General features: G+C 38.6%; 4 non-coding genes across 4 annotated transcripts; all 4 read left to right on the top strand.

The window, feature by feature from the left end:
- The first annotated feature begins 8,531 nt into the window (after positions 1–8,531).
- On the top strand, positions 8,532–8,604 carry trnar-ucg (transfer RNA arginine (anticodon UCG)). The gene has a single exon. It is a non-coding gene; the product is annotated as a tRNA-Arg (tRNA).
- Positions 8,605–9,606: 1,002 nt separating this feature from the next.
- trnar-ucg (transfer RNA arginine (anticodon UCG)) lies at positions 9,607–9,679 on the top strand. The gene has a single exon. It is a non-coding gene; the product is annotated as a tRNA-Arg (tRNA).
- A 644-nt stretch (positions 9,680–10,323) lies between these two features.
- trnar-ucg (transfer RNA arginine (anticodon UCG)) lies at positions 10,324–10,396 on the top strand. The gene has a single exon. It is a non-coding gene; the product is annotated as a tRNA-Arg (tRNA).
- Positions 10,397–11,040: 644 nt separating this feature from the next.
- On the top strand, positions 11,041–11,113 carry trnar-ucg (transfer RNA arginine (anticodon UCG)). The gene has a single exon. It is a non-coding gene; the product is annotated as a tRNA-Arg (tRNA).
- The last annotated feature ends 2,625 nt before the right edge of the window (positions 11,114–13,738 follow it).

Genomic DNA, 13,738 nt, shown 5'->3' with positions numbered 1-13,738 from the left:
TCGCCTAATGGATAAGGTGTTTGACTTCAAATCAGACGATTGAGGGTTTGACTCTCCTCGTTGTCGTTTAATTTCATTAGCACAGCTATTTTGGACATGTTCGCAACTTCCCGAGATAAGGCTTTGTTCTTCTTGCTTTGAAAAGCTAGGACATTGTTATAATATTTAATAATCTAAGAATGCGAGACCTGAGTAATATTGTGTCTGATTATGCATCACAAGATTGAGGGATAGCTTCTCTTCGTACTTGTTCAATATCACTAGCTTTCCTCATTCGGACAGGTTCGCAATTTTCATGTCTATTGTGGTAAAACAACGTCTGCATGATGTCATATAGGAGTATATGTAACAGGCTGCTTGGCCTAATGGATAAGGCGTCTGACTTCGAATCAGAAGATTGAGGGTTCGAGTCCCTTCGTGGTCTTTTAATTTCATAAACTCAGTTAATTTGGACTTGTTCGCAACTTCCCGAGATAAGGCTTTGTTCTTCTTGCTTTGAAAAGCTAGGACATTGTTATAATATTTAATAATCTAAGAGTGCGAGGCCTGAGTAATATTGTGTCTGATTATGCATCACAAGATTGAGGGATAGCGTCTCTTCGTACTTGTTCAATATCACTAGCTTTCCTCATTCGGACAGGTTCGCAATTTTCATGTCTATTGTGGTAAAACAACGTCTGCATGATGTCATATAAGTGTATATGAAACAGGCTGCGTGGCCTAATGGATAAGGTGTCTGACTTCGAATCAGAAGATTGATGTTTCGAGTCCCTTCGTGGTCGTTTAATTTCGTTAATTTGGACTTGTTTGCAATTTCCTGAAATAAGTCTTTGTTCTTGTTGCTTTGAAATGCTAGGACATTGTCATGCAACTTCAATGATCTAAGAATGCGAGACCTGTGAAATATTGTGTCTGATTCTGCATCACAAGATTGAGGGATAGCTTCTCTTCGTACTTGTTCAATATAACTAGCTTTCCTCATTCGGACCGGTTCACAATTTTGATGTCTATTGTTGCAAAACAACGTCTGAATGATGTCATATTGGATTATGTGGGGTAGAGTGTGTCGCCTAATGGATAAGGTGTTTGACTTCAAATCAGACGATTGAGGGTTTGACTCTCCTCGTTGTCGTTTAATTTCATTAGCACAGCTATTTTGGACATGTTCGCAACTTCCCGAGATAAGGCTTTGTTCTTCTTGCTTTGAAAAGCTAGGACATTGTTATAATATTTAATAATCTAAGAATGCGAGACCTGAGTAATATTGTGTCTGATTATGCATCACAAGATTGAGGGATAGCTTCTCTTCGTACTTGTTCAATATCACTAGCTTTCCTCATTCGGACAGGTTCGCAATTTTCATGTCTATTGTGGTAAAACAACGTCTGCATGATGTCATATAGGAGTATATGTAACAGGCTGCTTGGCCTAATGGATAAGGCGTCTGACTTCGAATCAGAAGATTGAGGGTTCGAGTCCCTTCGTGGTCTTTTAATTTCATAAACTCAGTTAATTTGGACTTGTTCGCAACTTCCCGAGATAAGGCTTTGTTCTTCTTGCTTTGAAAAGCTAGGACATTGTTATAATATTTAATAATCTAAGAGTGCGAGGCCTGAGTAATATTGTGTCTGATTATGCATCACAAGATTGAGGGATAGCGTCTCTTCGTACTTGTTCAATATCACTAGCTTTCCTCATTCGGACAGGTTCGCAATTTTCATGTCTATTGTGGTAAAACAACGTCTGCATGATGTCATATAAGTGTATATGAAACAGGCTGCGTGGCCTAATGGATAAGGTGTCTGACTTCGAATCAGAAGATTGATGTTTCGAGTCCCTTCGTGGTCGTTTAATTTCGTTAATTTGGACTTGTTTGCAATTTCCTGAAATAAGTCTTTGTTCTTGTTGCTTTGAAATGCTAGGACATTGTCATGCAACTTCAATGATCTAAGAATGCGAGACCTGTGAAATATTGTGTCTGATTCTGCATCACAAGATTGAGGGATAGCTTCTCTTCGTACTTGTTCAATATAACTAGCTTTCCTCATTCGGACCGGTTCACAATTTTGATGTCTATTGTTGCAAAACAACGTCTGAATGATGTCATATTGGATTATGTGGAGTAGAGTGTGTCGCCTAATGGATAAGGTGTTTGACTTCAAATCAGACGATTGAGGGTTTGACTCTCCTCGTTGTTGTTTAATTTCATTAGCTCAGCTATTTTGGACATGTTCGCAACTTCCCAAGATAAGGCTTTGTTCTTCTTGCTTTGAAAAGCTAGGACATTGTTATAATATTTAATAATCTAAGAATGCGAGACCTGAGTAATATTGTGTCTGATTATGCATCACAAGATTGAGGGATAGCTTCTCTTCGTACTTGTTCAATATCACTAGCTTTCCTCATTCGGACAGGTTCGCAATTTTCATGTCTATTGTGGTAAAACAACGTCTGCATGATGTCATATAGGAGTATATGTAACAGGCTGCGTGGCCTAATAGATAAGGCGTCTGACTTCGAATCAGAAGATTGAGGGTTCGAGTCCCTTCGTGGTCTTTTAATTTCATAAACTCAGTAAATTTGGACTTGTTCGCAACTCCCCGAGATAAGGCTTTGTTCTTCTTGCTTTGAAAAGCTAGGACATTGTTATAATATTTAATAATCTAAGAGTGCGAGGCCTGAGTAATATTGTGTCTAATTATGCATCACAAGATTGAGGGATAGCGTCTCTTCGTACTTGTTCAATATCACTAGCTTTCCTCATTCGGACAGGTTCGCAATTTTCATGTCTATTGTGGTAAAACAACGTCTGCATGATGTCATATAAGTGTATATGAAACAGGCTGCATGGCCTAATGGATAAGGTGTCTGACTTCGAATCAGAAGATTGATGTTTCGAGTCCCTTCGTGGTCGTTTAATTTCGTTAATTTGGACTTGTTTGCAATTTCCTGAAATAAGTCTTTGTTCTTGTTGCTTTGAAATGCTAGGACATTGTCATGCAACTTCAATGATCTAAGAATGCGAGACCTGTGAAATATTGTGTCTGATTCTGCATCACAAGATTGAGGGATAGCGTCTCTTCGTACTTGTTCAATATAACTAGCTTTCCTCATTCGGACCGGTTCACAATTTTGATATCTATTGTTGCAAAACAACGTCTGAATGATGTCATATTGGATTATGTGGAGTAGAGTGTGTCGCATAATGGATAAGGTGTTTGACTTCAAATCAGAAGATTGAGGGTTTGACTCTCCTCGTTGTTTTTTAATTTCATTAGCACAGCTATTTTGGACATGTTCGCAATTTCCCGAGATAAGGCTTTGTTCTTCTTGCTTTGAAAAGCTAGGACATTGTTATAATATTTAATAATCTAAGAGTGCGAGGCCTGAGTAATATTGTGTCTGATTATGCATCACAAGATTGAGGGATAGCGTCTCTTCATACTTGTTCAATATCACTAGCTTTCCTCATTCGGACAGGTTCGCAATTTTCATGTCTATTGTGGCAAAACAACGTCTGCATGATGTCATATAGGAGTGTATTTAACAGGTTGCGTGGCCTAATGGATAAGGCGTCTGACTTCGAATCACAAGATTAAGGGTTCGAGTCCCTTCGTGGTCGTTTAATTTCATAAACTCAGTTAATTTGGACTTGTTTGCAATTTGCGGAAATAAGTCTTTGTTCTTGTTGCTTTGAAATGCTAGAACATTGTCATGCAACTTCAATGATCTAAGAATGCGAGACCTGTGAAATATTGTGATTCTGCATCACAAGATTGAGGGATAGCGTCTCTTCGTACTTGTTCAATATAACTAGCTTTCCTCATTCGGACCGGTTCACAATTTTGATATCTATTGTTGCAAAACAACGTCTGAATGATGTCATATTGGATTATGTGGAGTAGAGTGTGTCGCCTAATGGATAAGGTGTTTGACTTCAAATCAGACGATTGAGGGTTTGACTCTCCTCGTTGTTGTTTAATTTCATTAGCACAGCTATTTTGGACATGTTCGCAATTTCCCGAGATAAGGCTTTGTTCTTCTTGCTTTGAAAAGCTAGGACATTGTTATAATATTTAATAATCTAAGAGTGCGAGGCCTGAGTAATATTGTGTCTGATTATGCATCACAAGATTGAGGGATAGCGTCTCTTCGTACTTGTTCAATATCACTAGCTTTCCTCATTCGGACAGGTTCGCAATTTTCATGTCTATTGTGGTAAAACAACGTCTGCATGATGTCATATAGGAGTATATGTAACAGGCTGCGTGGCCTAATGGATAAGGCGTCTGACTTCGAATCAGAAGATTGAGGGTTCGAGTCCCTTCGTGGTAGTTTAATTTCATAAACTCAGTTAATTTGGACTTGTTCGCAACTTCCCGAGATAAGGCTTTGTTCTTCTTGCTTTGAAAAGCTAGGACATTGTTATAATATTTAATAATCTAAGAGTGCGAGGCCTGAGTAATATTGTGTCTGATTATGCATCACAAGATTGAGGGATAGCGTCTCTTCGTACTTGTTCAATATCACTAGCTTTCCTCATTCGGACAGGTTCGCAATTTTCATGTCTATTGTGGTAAAACAACGTCTGCATGATGTCATATAAGTGTATATGAAACAGGCTGCGTGGCCTAATGGATAAGGTGTCTGACTTCGAATCAGAAGATTGATGTTTCGAGTCCCTTCGTGGTTGTTTAATTTCGTTAATTTGGACTTGTTTGCAATTTCCTGAAATAAGTCTTTGTTCTTGTTGCTTTGAAATGCTAGGACATTGTCATGCAACTTCAATGATCTAAGAATGCGAGACCTGTGAAATATTGTGTCTGATTCTGCATCACAAGATTGAGGGATAGCTTCTCTTCGTACTTGTTCAATATAACTAGCTTTCCTCATTCGGACCGGTTCACAATTTTGATGTCTATTGTTGCAAAACAACGTCTGAATGATGTCATATTGGATTATGTGGAGTAGAGTGTGTCGCCTAATGGATAAGGTGTTTGACTTCAAATCAGACGATTGAGGGTTTGACTCTCCTCGTTGTTGTTTAATTTCATTAGCTCAGCTATTTTGGACATGTTCGCAACTTCCCAAGATAAGGCTTTGTTCTTCTTGCTTTGAAAAGCTAGGACATTGTTATAATATTTAATAATCTAAGAATGCGAGACCTGAGTAATATTGTGTCTGATTATGCATCACAAGATTGAGGGATAGCTTCTCTTCGTACTTGTTCAATATCACTAGCTTTCCTCATTCGGACAGGTTCGCAATTTTCATGTCTATTGTGGTAAAACAACGTCTGCATGATGTCATATAGGAGTATATGTAACAGGCTGCGTGGCCTAATAGATAAGGCGTCTGACTTCGAATCAGAAGATTGAGGGTTCGAGTCCCTTCGTGGTCTTTTAATTTCATAAACTCAGTAAATTTGGACTTGTTCGCAACTCCCCGAGATAAGGCTTTGTTCTTCTTGCTTTGAAAAGCTAGGACATTGTTATAATATTTAATAATCTAAGAGTGCGAGGCCTGAGTAATATTGTGTCTGATTATGCATCACAAGATTGAGGGATAGCGTCTCTTCGTACTTGTTCAATATCACTAGCTTTCCTCATTCGGACAGGTTCGCAATTTTCATGTCTATTGTGGTAAAACAACGTCTGCATGATGTCATATAAGTGTATATGAAACAGGCTGCATGGCCTAATGGATAAGGTGTCTGACTTCGAATCAGAAGATTGATGTTTCGAGTCCCTTCGTGGTCGTTTAATTTCGTTAATTTGGACTTGTTTGCAATTTCCTGAAATAAGTCTTTGTTCTTGTTGCTTTGAAATGCTAGGACATTGTCATGCAACTTCAATGATCTAAGAATGCGAGACCTGTGAAATATTGTGATTCTGCATCACAAGATTGAGGGATAGCGTCTCTTCGTACTTGTTCAATATAACTAGCTTTCCTCATTCGGACCGGTTCACAATTTTGATATCTATTGTTGCAAAACAACGTCTGAATGATGTCATATTGGATTATGTGGAGTAGAGTGTGTCGCCTAATGGATAAGGTGTTTGACTTCAAATCAGACGATTGAGGGTTTGACTCTCCTCGTTGTTGTTTAATTTCATTAGCACAGCTATTTTGGACATGTTCGCAATTTCCCGAGATAAGGCTTTGTTCTTCTTGCTTTGAAAAGCTAGGACATTGTTATAATATTTAATAATCTAAGAGTGCGAGGCCTGAGTAATATTGTGTCTGATTATGCATCACAAGATTGAGGGATAGCGTCTCTTCGTACTTGTTCAATATCACTAGCTTTCCTCATTCGGACAGGTTCGCAATTTTCATGTCTATTGTGGTAAAACAACGTCTGCATGATGTCATATATGAGTATATGTAACAGGCTGCGTGGCCTAATGGATAAGGCGTCTGACTTCGAATCAGAAGATTGAGGGTTCGAGTCCCTTCGTGGTAGTTTATTTTCATAAACTCAGTTAATTTGGACTTGTTCGCAACTTCCCGAGATAAGGCTTTGTTCTTCTTGCTTTGAAAAGCTAGGACATTGTTATAATATTTAATCATCTAAGAGTGCGAGGCCTGAGTAATATTGTGTCTGATTATGCATCACAAGATTGAGGGATAGCGTCTCTTCGTACTTGTTCAATATCACTAGCTTTCCTCATTCGGACAGGTTCGCAATTTTCATGTCTATTGTGGTAAAACAACGTCTGCATGATGTCATATAGGTGTAAATGAAACAGGCTGCGTGGTCTAATGGATAAGGCGTCTGTCTTCGAATCAGAAGATTGAGGGTTCGAGTCCCTTCGTGGTCGTTTAATTTCGTAAACTCAGTTAATTTGGACTTGTTTGCAATTTCCTGAAATAAGTCTTTGTTCTTGTTGCTTTGAAATGCTAGGACATTGTCATGCAACTTCAATGATCTAAGAATGCGAGACCTGTGAAATATTGTGTCTGATTCTGCATCACAAGATTGAGGGATAGCTTCTCTTCGTACTTGTTCAATATAACTAGCTTTCCTCATTCGGACCGGTTCACAATTTTGATGTCTATTGTTGCAAAACAACGTCTGAATGATGTCATATTGGATTATGTGGAGTAGAGTGTGTCGCCTAATGGATAAGGTGTTTGACTTCAAATCAGACGATTGAGGGTTTGACTCTCCTCGTTGATGTTTAATTTCATTAGCACAGCTATTTTGGACATGTTCGCAATTTCCCGAGATAAGGCTTTGTTCTTCTTGCTTTGAAAAGCTAGGACATTGTTATAATATTTAATAATCTAAGAGTGCGAGGCCTGAGTAATATTGTGTCTGATTATGCATCACAAGATTGAGGGATAGCGTCTCTTCGTACTTGTTCAATATCACTAGCTTTCCTCATTCGGACAGGTTCGCAATTTTCATGTCTATTGTGGTAAAACAACGTCTGCATGATGTCATATAAGTGTATATGAAACAGGCTGCGTGGCCTAATGGATAAGGTGTCTGACTTCGAATCAGAAGATTGATGTTTCGAGTCCCTTCGTGGTTGTTTAATTTCGTTAATTTGGACTTGTTTGCAATTTCCTGAAATAAGTCTTTGTTCTTGTTGCTTTGAAATGCTAGAACATTGTCATGCAACTTCAATGATCTAAGAATGCGAGACCTGTGAAATATTGTGTCTGATTCTGCATCACAAGATTGAGGGATAGCTTCTCTTCGTACTTGTTCAATATAACTAGCTTTCCTCATTCGGACCGGTTCACAATTTTGATGTCTATTGTTGCAAAACAACGTCTGAATGATGTCATATTGGATTATGTGGAGTAGAGTGTGTCGCCTAATGGATAAGGTGTTTGACTTCAAATCAGACGATTGAGGGTTTGACTCTCCTCGTTGATGTTTAATTTCATTAGCACAGCTATTTTGGACATGTTCGCAATTTCCCGAGATAAGGCTTTGTTCTTCTTGCTTTGAAAAGCTAGGACATTGTTATAATATTTAATAATCTAAGAGTGCGAGGCCTGAGTAATATTGTGTCTGATTATGCATCACAAGATTGAGGGATAGCGTCTCTTCGTACTTGTTCAATATCACTAGCTTTCCTCATTCGGACAGGTTCGCAATTTTCATGTCTATTGTGGTAAAACAACGTCTGCATGATGTCATATAGGAGTATATGTAACAGGCTGCGTGGCCTAATGGATAAGGCGTCTGACTTCGAATCAGAAGATTGAGGGTTCGAGTCCCTTCGTGGTAGTTTAATTTCATAAACTCAGTTAATTTGGACTTGTTCGCAACTTCCCGAGATAAGGCTTTGTTCTTCTTGCTTTGAAAAGCTAGGACATTGTTATAATATTTAATCATCTAAGAGTGCGAGGCCTGAGTAATATTGTGTCTGATTATGCATCACAAGATTGAGGGATAGCGTCTCTTCGTACATGTTCAATATCACTAGCTTTCCTCATTCGGACAGGTTCGCAATTTTCATGTCTATTGTGGTAAAACAACGTCTGCATGATGTCATATAGGTGTAAATGAAACAGGCTGCGTGGTCTAATGGATAAGGCGTCTGACTTCGAATCAGAAGATTGAGGGTTCGAGTCCCTTCGTGGTCGTTTAATTTCGTAAACTCAGTTAATTTGGACTTGTTTGCAATTTCCTGAAATAAGTCTTTGTTCTTGTTGCTTTGAAATGCTAGGACATTGTCATGCAACTTCAATGATCTAAGAATGCGAGACCTGTGAAATATTGTGTCTGATTCTGCATCACAAGATTGAGGGATAGCTTCTCTTCGTACTTGTTCAATATAACTAGCTTTCCTCATTCGGACCGGTTCACAATTTTGATGTCTATTGTTGCAAAACAACGTCTGAATGATGTCATATTGGATTATGTGGAGTAGAGTGTGTCGCCTAATGGATAAGGTGTTTGACTTCAAATCAGACGATTGAGGGTTTGACTCTCCTCATTGATGTTTAATTTCATTAGCACAGCTATTTTGGACATGTTCGCAACTTCCCGAGATAAGGCTTTGTTCTTCTTGCTTTGAAAAGCTAGGACATTGTCATAATATTTAATAATCTAAGAGTGCGAGGCCTGAGTAATATTGTGTCTGATTATGCATCACAAGATTGAGGGATAGCGTCTCTTCGTACTTGTTCAATATCACTAGCTTTCCTCATTCGGACAGGTTCGCAATTTTCATGTCTATTGTGGTAAAACAACGTCTGCATGATGTCATATAAGTGTATAATAAACAGGCTGCGTGGCCTGATGGATAAGGTGTCTGACTTCGAATCAGAAGATTGAGGGTTCGAGTCCCTTCGTGGTCGTTTAATTTCATAAACTCAGTTAATTTGGACTTGTTCGCAACTTCCCGAGATAAGGCTTTGTTCTTCTTGCTTTGAAAAGCTAGGACATTGTTATAATATTTAATAATCTAAGAGTGCGAGGCCTGAGTAATATTGTGTCTGATTATGCATCACAAGATTGAGGGATAGCGTCTCTTCGTACTTGTTCAATATCACTAGCTTTCCTCATTCGGACAGGTTCGCAATTTTCATGTCTATTGTGGTAAAACAACGTCTGCATGATGTCATATAGGAATATATGTAACAGGCTGCGTGGCCTAATGGATAAGGCGTCTGACTTCGAATCAGAAGATTGAGGGTTCGAGTCCCTTCGTGGTCGTTTAATTTCATAAACTCAGTTAATTTGGACTTGTTTGCAATTTCCTGAAATAAGTCTTTGTTCTTGTTGCTTTGAAATGCTAGAACATTGTCATGCAACTTCAATGATCTAAGAATGCGAGACCTGTGAAATATTGTGTCTGATTCTGCATCACAAGATTGAGGGATAGCTTCTCTTCGTACTTGTTCAATATAACTAGCTTTCCTCATTCGGACCGGTTCACAATTTTGATATCTATTGTTGCAAAACAACGTCTGAATGATGTCATATTGGATTATGTGGAGTAGAGTGTGTCGCCTAATGGATAAGGTGTTTGACTTCAAATCAGACGATTGAGGGTTTGACTCTCCTCGTTGTCGTTTAATTTCATTAGCACAGCTATTTTGGACATGTTCGCAACTTCCCGAGATAAGGCTTTGTTCTTCTTGCTTTGAAAAGCTAGGACATTGTTATAATATTTAATAATCTAAGAGTGCGAGGCCTGAGTAATATTGTGTCTGATTATGCATCACAAGATTGAGGGATAGCGTCTCTTCGTACTTGTTCAATATCACTAGCTTTCCTCATTCGGAAAGGTTCGCAATTTTCATGTCTATTGTGGTAAAACAACGTCTGCATGATGTCATATAGGTGTATAAGAAACAGGCTGCGTGGCCTAATGGATAAGGCGTCTGACTTCGAATCAGAAGATTGAGGGTTCGAGTCCCTTCGTGGTCATTTAATTTCGTAAACTCAGTTAATTTGGAATTGTTTGCAATTTCCTGAAATAAGTCTTTGTTCTTGTTGCTTTGAAATGCTAGGACATTGTCATGCAACTTCAATGATCTAAGAATGCGAGACCTGTGAAATATTGTGTCTGATTCTGCATCACAAGATTGAGGGATAGCTTCTCTTCGTACTTGTTCAATATAACTAGCTTTCCTCATTCGGACCGGTTCACAATTTTGATATCTATTGTTGCAAAACAACGTCTGAATGATGTCATATTGGATTATGTGGAGTAGAGTGTGTCGCCTAATGGATAAGGTGTTTGACTTCAAATCAGACGATTGAGGGTTTGACTCTCCTCGTTGTTGTTTAATTTCATTACCACAGCTATTTTGGACATGTTCGCAACTTCCCGAGATAAGGCTTTGTTCTTCTTGCTTTGAAAAGCTAGGACATTGTTATAATATTTAATAATCTAAGAGTGCGAGGCCTGAGTAATATTGTGTCTGATTATGCATCACAAGATTGAGGGATAGCGTCTCTTCGTACTTGTTCAATATCACTAGCTTTCCTCATTCGGACAGGTTCGCAATTTTCATGTCTATTGTGGTAAAACAACGTCTGCATGATGTCATATAGGAATATATGTAACAGGCTGCGTGGCCTAATGGATAAGGCGTCTGACTTCGAATCAGAAGATTGAGGGTTCGAGTCCCTTCGTGGTCGTTTAATTTCATAAACTCAGTTAATTTGGACTTGTTTGCAATTTCCTGAAATAAGTCTTTGTTCTTGTTGCTTTGAAATGCTAGAACATTGTCATGCAACTTCAATGATCTAAGAATGCGAGACCTGTGAAATATTGTGTCTGATTCTGCATCACAAGATTGAGGGATAGCTTCTCTTCGTACTTGTTCAATATAACTAGCTTTCCTCATTCGGACCGGTTCACAATTTTGATATCTATTGTTGCAAAACAACGTCTGAATGATGTCATATTGGATTATGTGGAGTAGAGTGTGTCGCCTAATGGATAAGGTGTTTGACTTCAAATCAGACGATTGAGGGTTTGACTCTCCTCGTTGTCGTTTAATTTCATTAGCACAGCTATTTTGGACATGTTCGCAACTTCCCGAGATAAGGCTTTGTTCTTCTTGCTTTGAAAAGCTAGGACATTGTTATAATATTTAATAATCTAAGAGTGCGAGGCCTGAGTAATATTGTGTCTGATTATGCATCACAAGATTGAGGGATAGCTTCTCTTCGTACTTGTTCAATATCACTAGCTTTCCTCATTCGGACAGGTTCGCAATTTTCATGTCTATTGTGGCAAAACAACGTCTGCATGATGTCATATAGGAGTATATGTAACAGGTTGCGTGGCCTAATGGATAAGGCGTCTGACTTCGAATCAGAAGATTGAGGGTTCGAGTCACTTCGTGGTCGTTTAATTTCATAAACTCAGTTAATTTGGACTTGTTTGCAATTTGCGGAAATAAGTCTTTGTTCTTGTTGCTTTGAAATGCTAGAACATTGTCATGCAACTTCAATGATCTAAGAATGCGAGACCTGTGAAATATTGTGTCTGATTCTGCATCACAAGATTGAGGGATAGCTTCTCTTCGTACTTGTTCAATATAACTAGCTTTCCTCATTCGGACCGGTTCACAATTTTGATATCTATTGTTGCAAAACAACGTCTGAATGATGTCATATTGGATTATGTGGAGTAGAGTGTGTCGCCTAATGGATAAGGTGTTTGACTTCAAATCAGACGATTGAGGGTTTGACTCTCCTCGTTGTCGTTTAATTTCATTAGCACAGCTATTTTGGACATGTTCATAACTTCCCGAGATAAGGCTTTGTTCTTCTTGCTTTGAAAAGCTAGGACATTGTTATAATATTTAATAATCTAAGAGTGCGAGGCCTGAGTAATATTGTGTCTGATTATGCATCACAAGATTGAGGGATAGCGTCTCTTCGTACTTGTTCAATATCACTAGCTTTCCTCATTCGGACAGGTTCGCAATTTTCATGTCTATTGTGGTAAAACAACGTCTGCATGATGTCATATAAGTGTATATGTAACAGGCTGCGTGCCCTAATGGATAAGGTGTTTGACTTCAAATCAGAAGATTGAGGGTTTGACTCTCCTCGTTGTTGTTTAATTTCATTAGCACAGCTATTTTGGACATGTTCGCAATTTCCCGAGATAAGGCTTTGTTCTTCTTGCTTTGAAAAGCTAGGACATTGTTATAATATTTAATAATCTAAGAGTGCGAGGCCTGAGTAATATTGTGTCTGATTATGCATCACAAGATTGAGGGATAGCGTCTCTTCGTACTTGTTCAATATCACTAGCTTTCCTCATTCGGACAGGTTCGCAATTTTCATGTCTATTGTGGTAAAACAACGTCTGCATGATGTCATATAAGTGTATATGAAACAGGCTGCGTGGCCTAATGGATAAGGTGTCTGACTTCGAATCAGAAGATTGATGTTTCGAGTCCCTTCGTGGTTGTTTAATTTCGTTAATTTGGACTTGTTTGCAATTTCCTGAAATAAGTCTTTGTTCTTGTTGCTTTGAAATGCTAGGACATTGTCATGCAACTTCAATGATCTAAGAATGCGAGACCTGTGAAATATTGTGTCTGATTCTGCATCACAAGATTGAGGGATAGCGTCTCTTCGTACTTGTTCAATATAACTAGCTTTCCTCATTCGGACCGGTTCACAATTTTGATGTCTATTGTTGCAAAACAACGTCTGAATGATGTCATATTGGATTATGTGGAGTAGAGTGTGTCGCCTAATGGATAAGGTGTTTGACTTCAAATCAGACGATTGAGGGTTTGACTCTCCTCGTTGTTGTTTAATTTCATTAGCTCAGCTATTTTGGACATGTTCGCAACTTCCCGAGATAAGGCTTTGTTCTTCTTGCTTTGAAAAGCTAGGACATTGTTATAATATTTAATAATCTAAGAGTGCGAGGCCTGAGTAATATTGTGTCTGATTATGCATCACAAGATTGAGGGATAGCGTCTCTTCGTACTTGTTCAATATCACTAGCTTTCCTCATTCGGACAGGTTCGCAATTTTCATGTCTATTGTGGTAAAACAACGTCTGCATGATGTCATATAAGTGTATATGAAACAGGCTGCGTGGCCTAATGGATAAGGTGTCTGACTTCGAATCAGAAGATTGATGTTTCGAGTCCCTTCGTGGTTGTTTAATTTCGTTAATTTGGACTTGTTTGCAATTTCCTGAAATAAGTCTTTGTTCTTGTTGCTTTGAAATGCTAGGACATTGTCATGCAACTTCAATGATCTAAGAATGCGAGACCTGTGAAATAT

The sequence above is a fragment of the Salvelinus alpinus genome, chromosome 25, assembly GCF_045679555.1.
Source record: "Salvelinus alpinus chromosome 25, SLU_Salpinus.1, whole genome shotgun sequence".
Lineage (NCBI taxonomy): Eukaryota > Metazoa > Chordata > Actinopteri > Salmoniformes > Salmonidae > Salvelinus > Salvelinus alpinus.
Note: the sequence above shows the minus strand (reverse complement) of the source record. Positions and strands in the feature narration are given on the sequence as shown.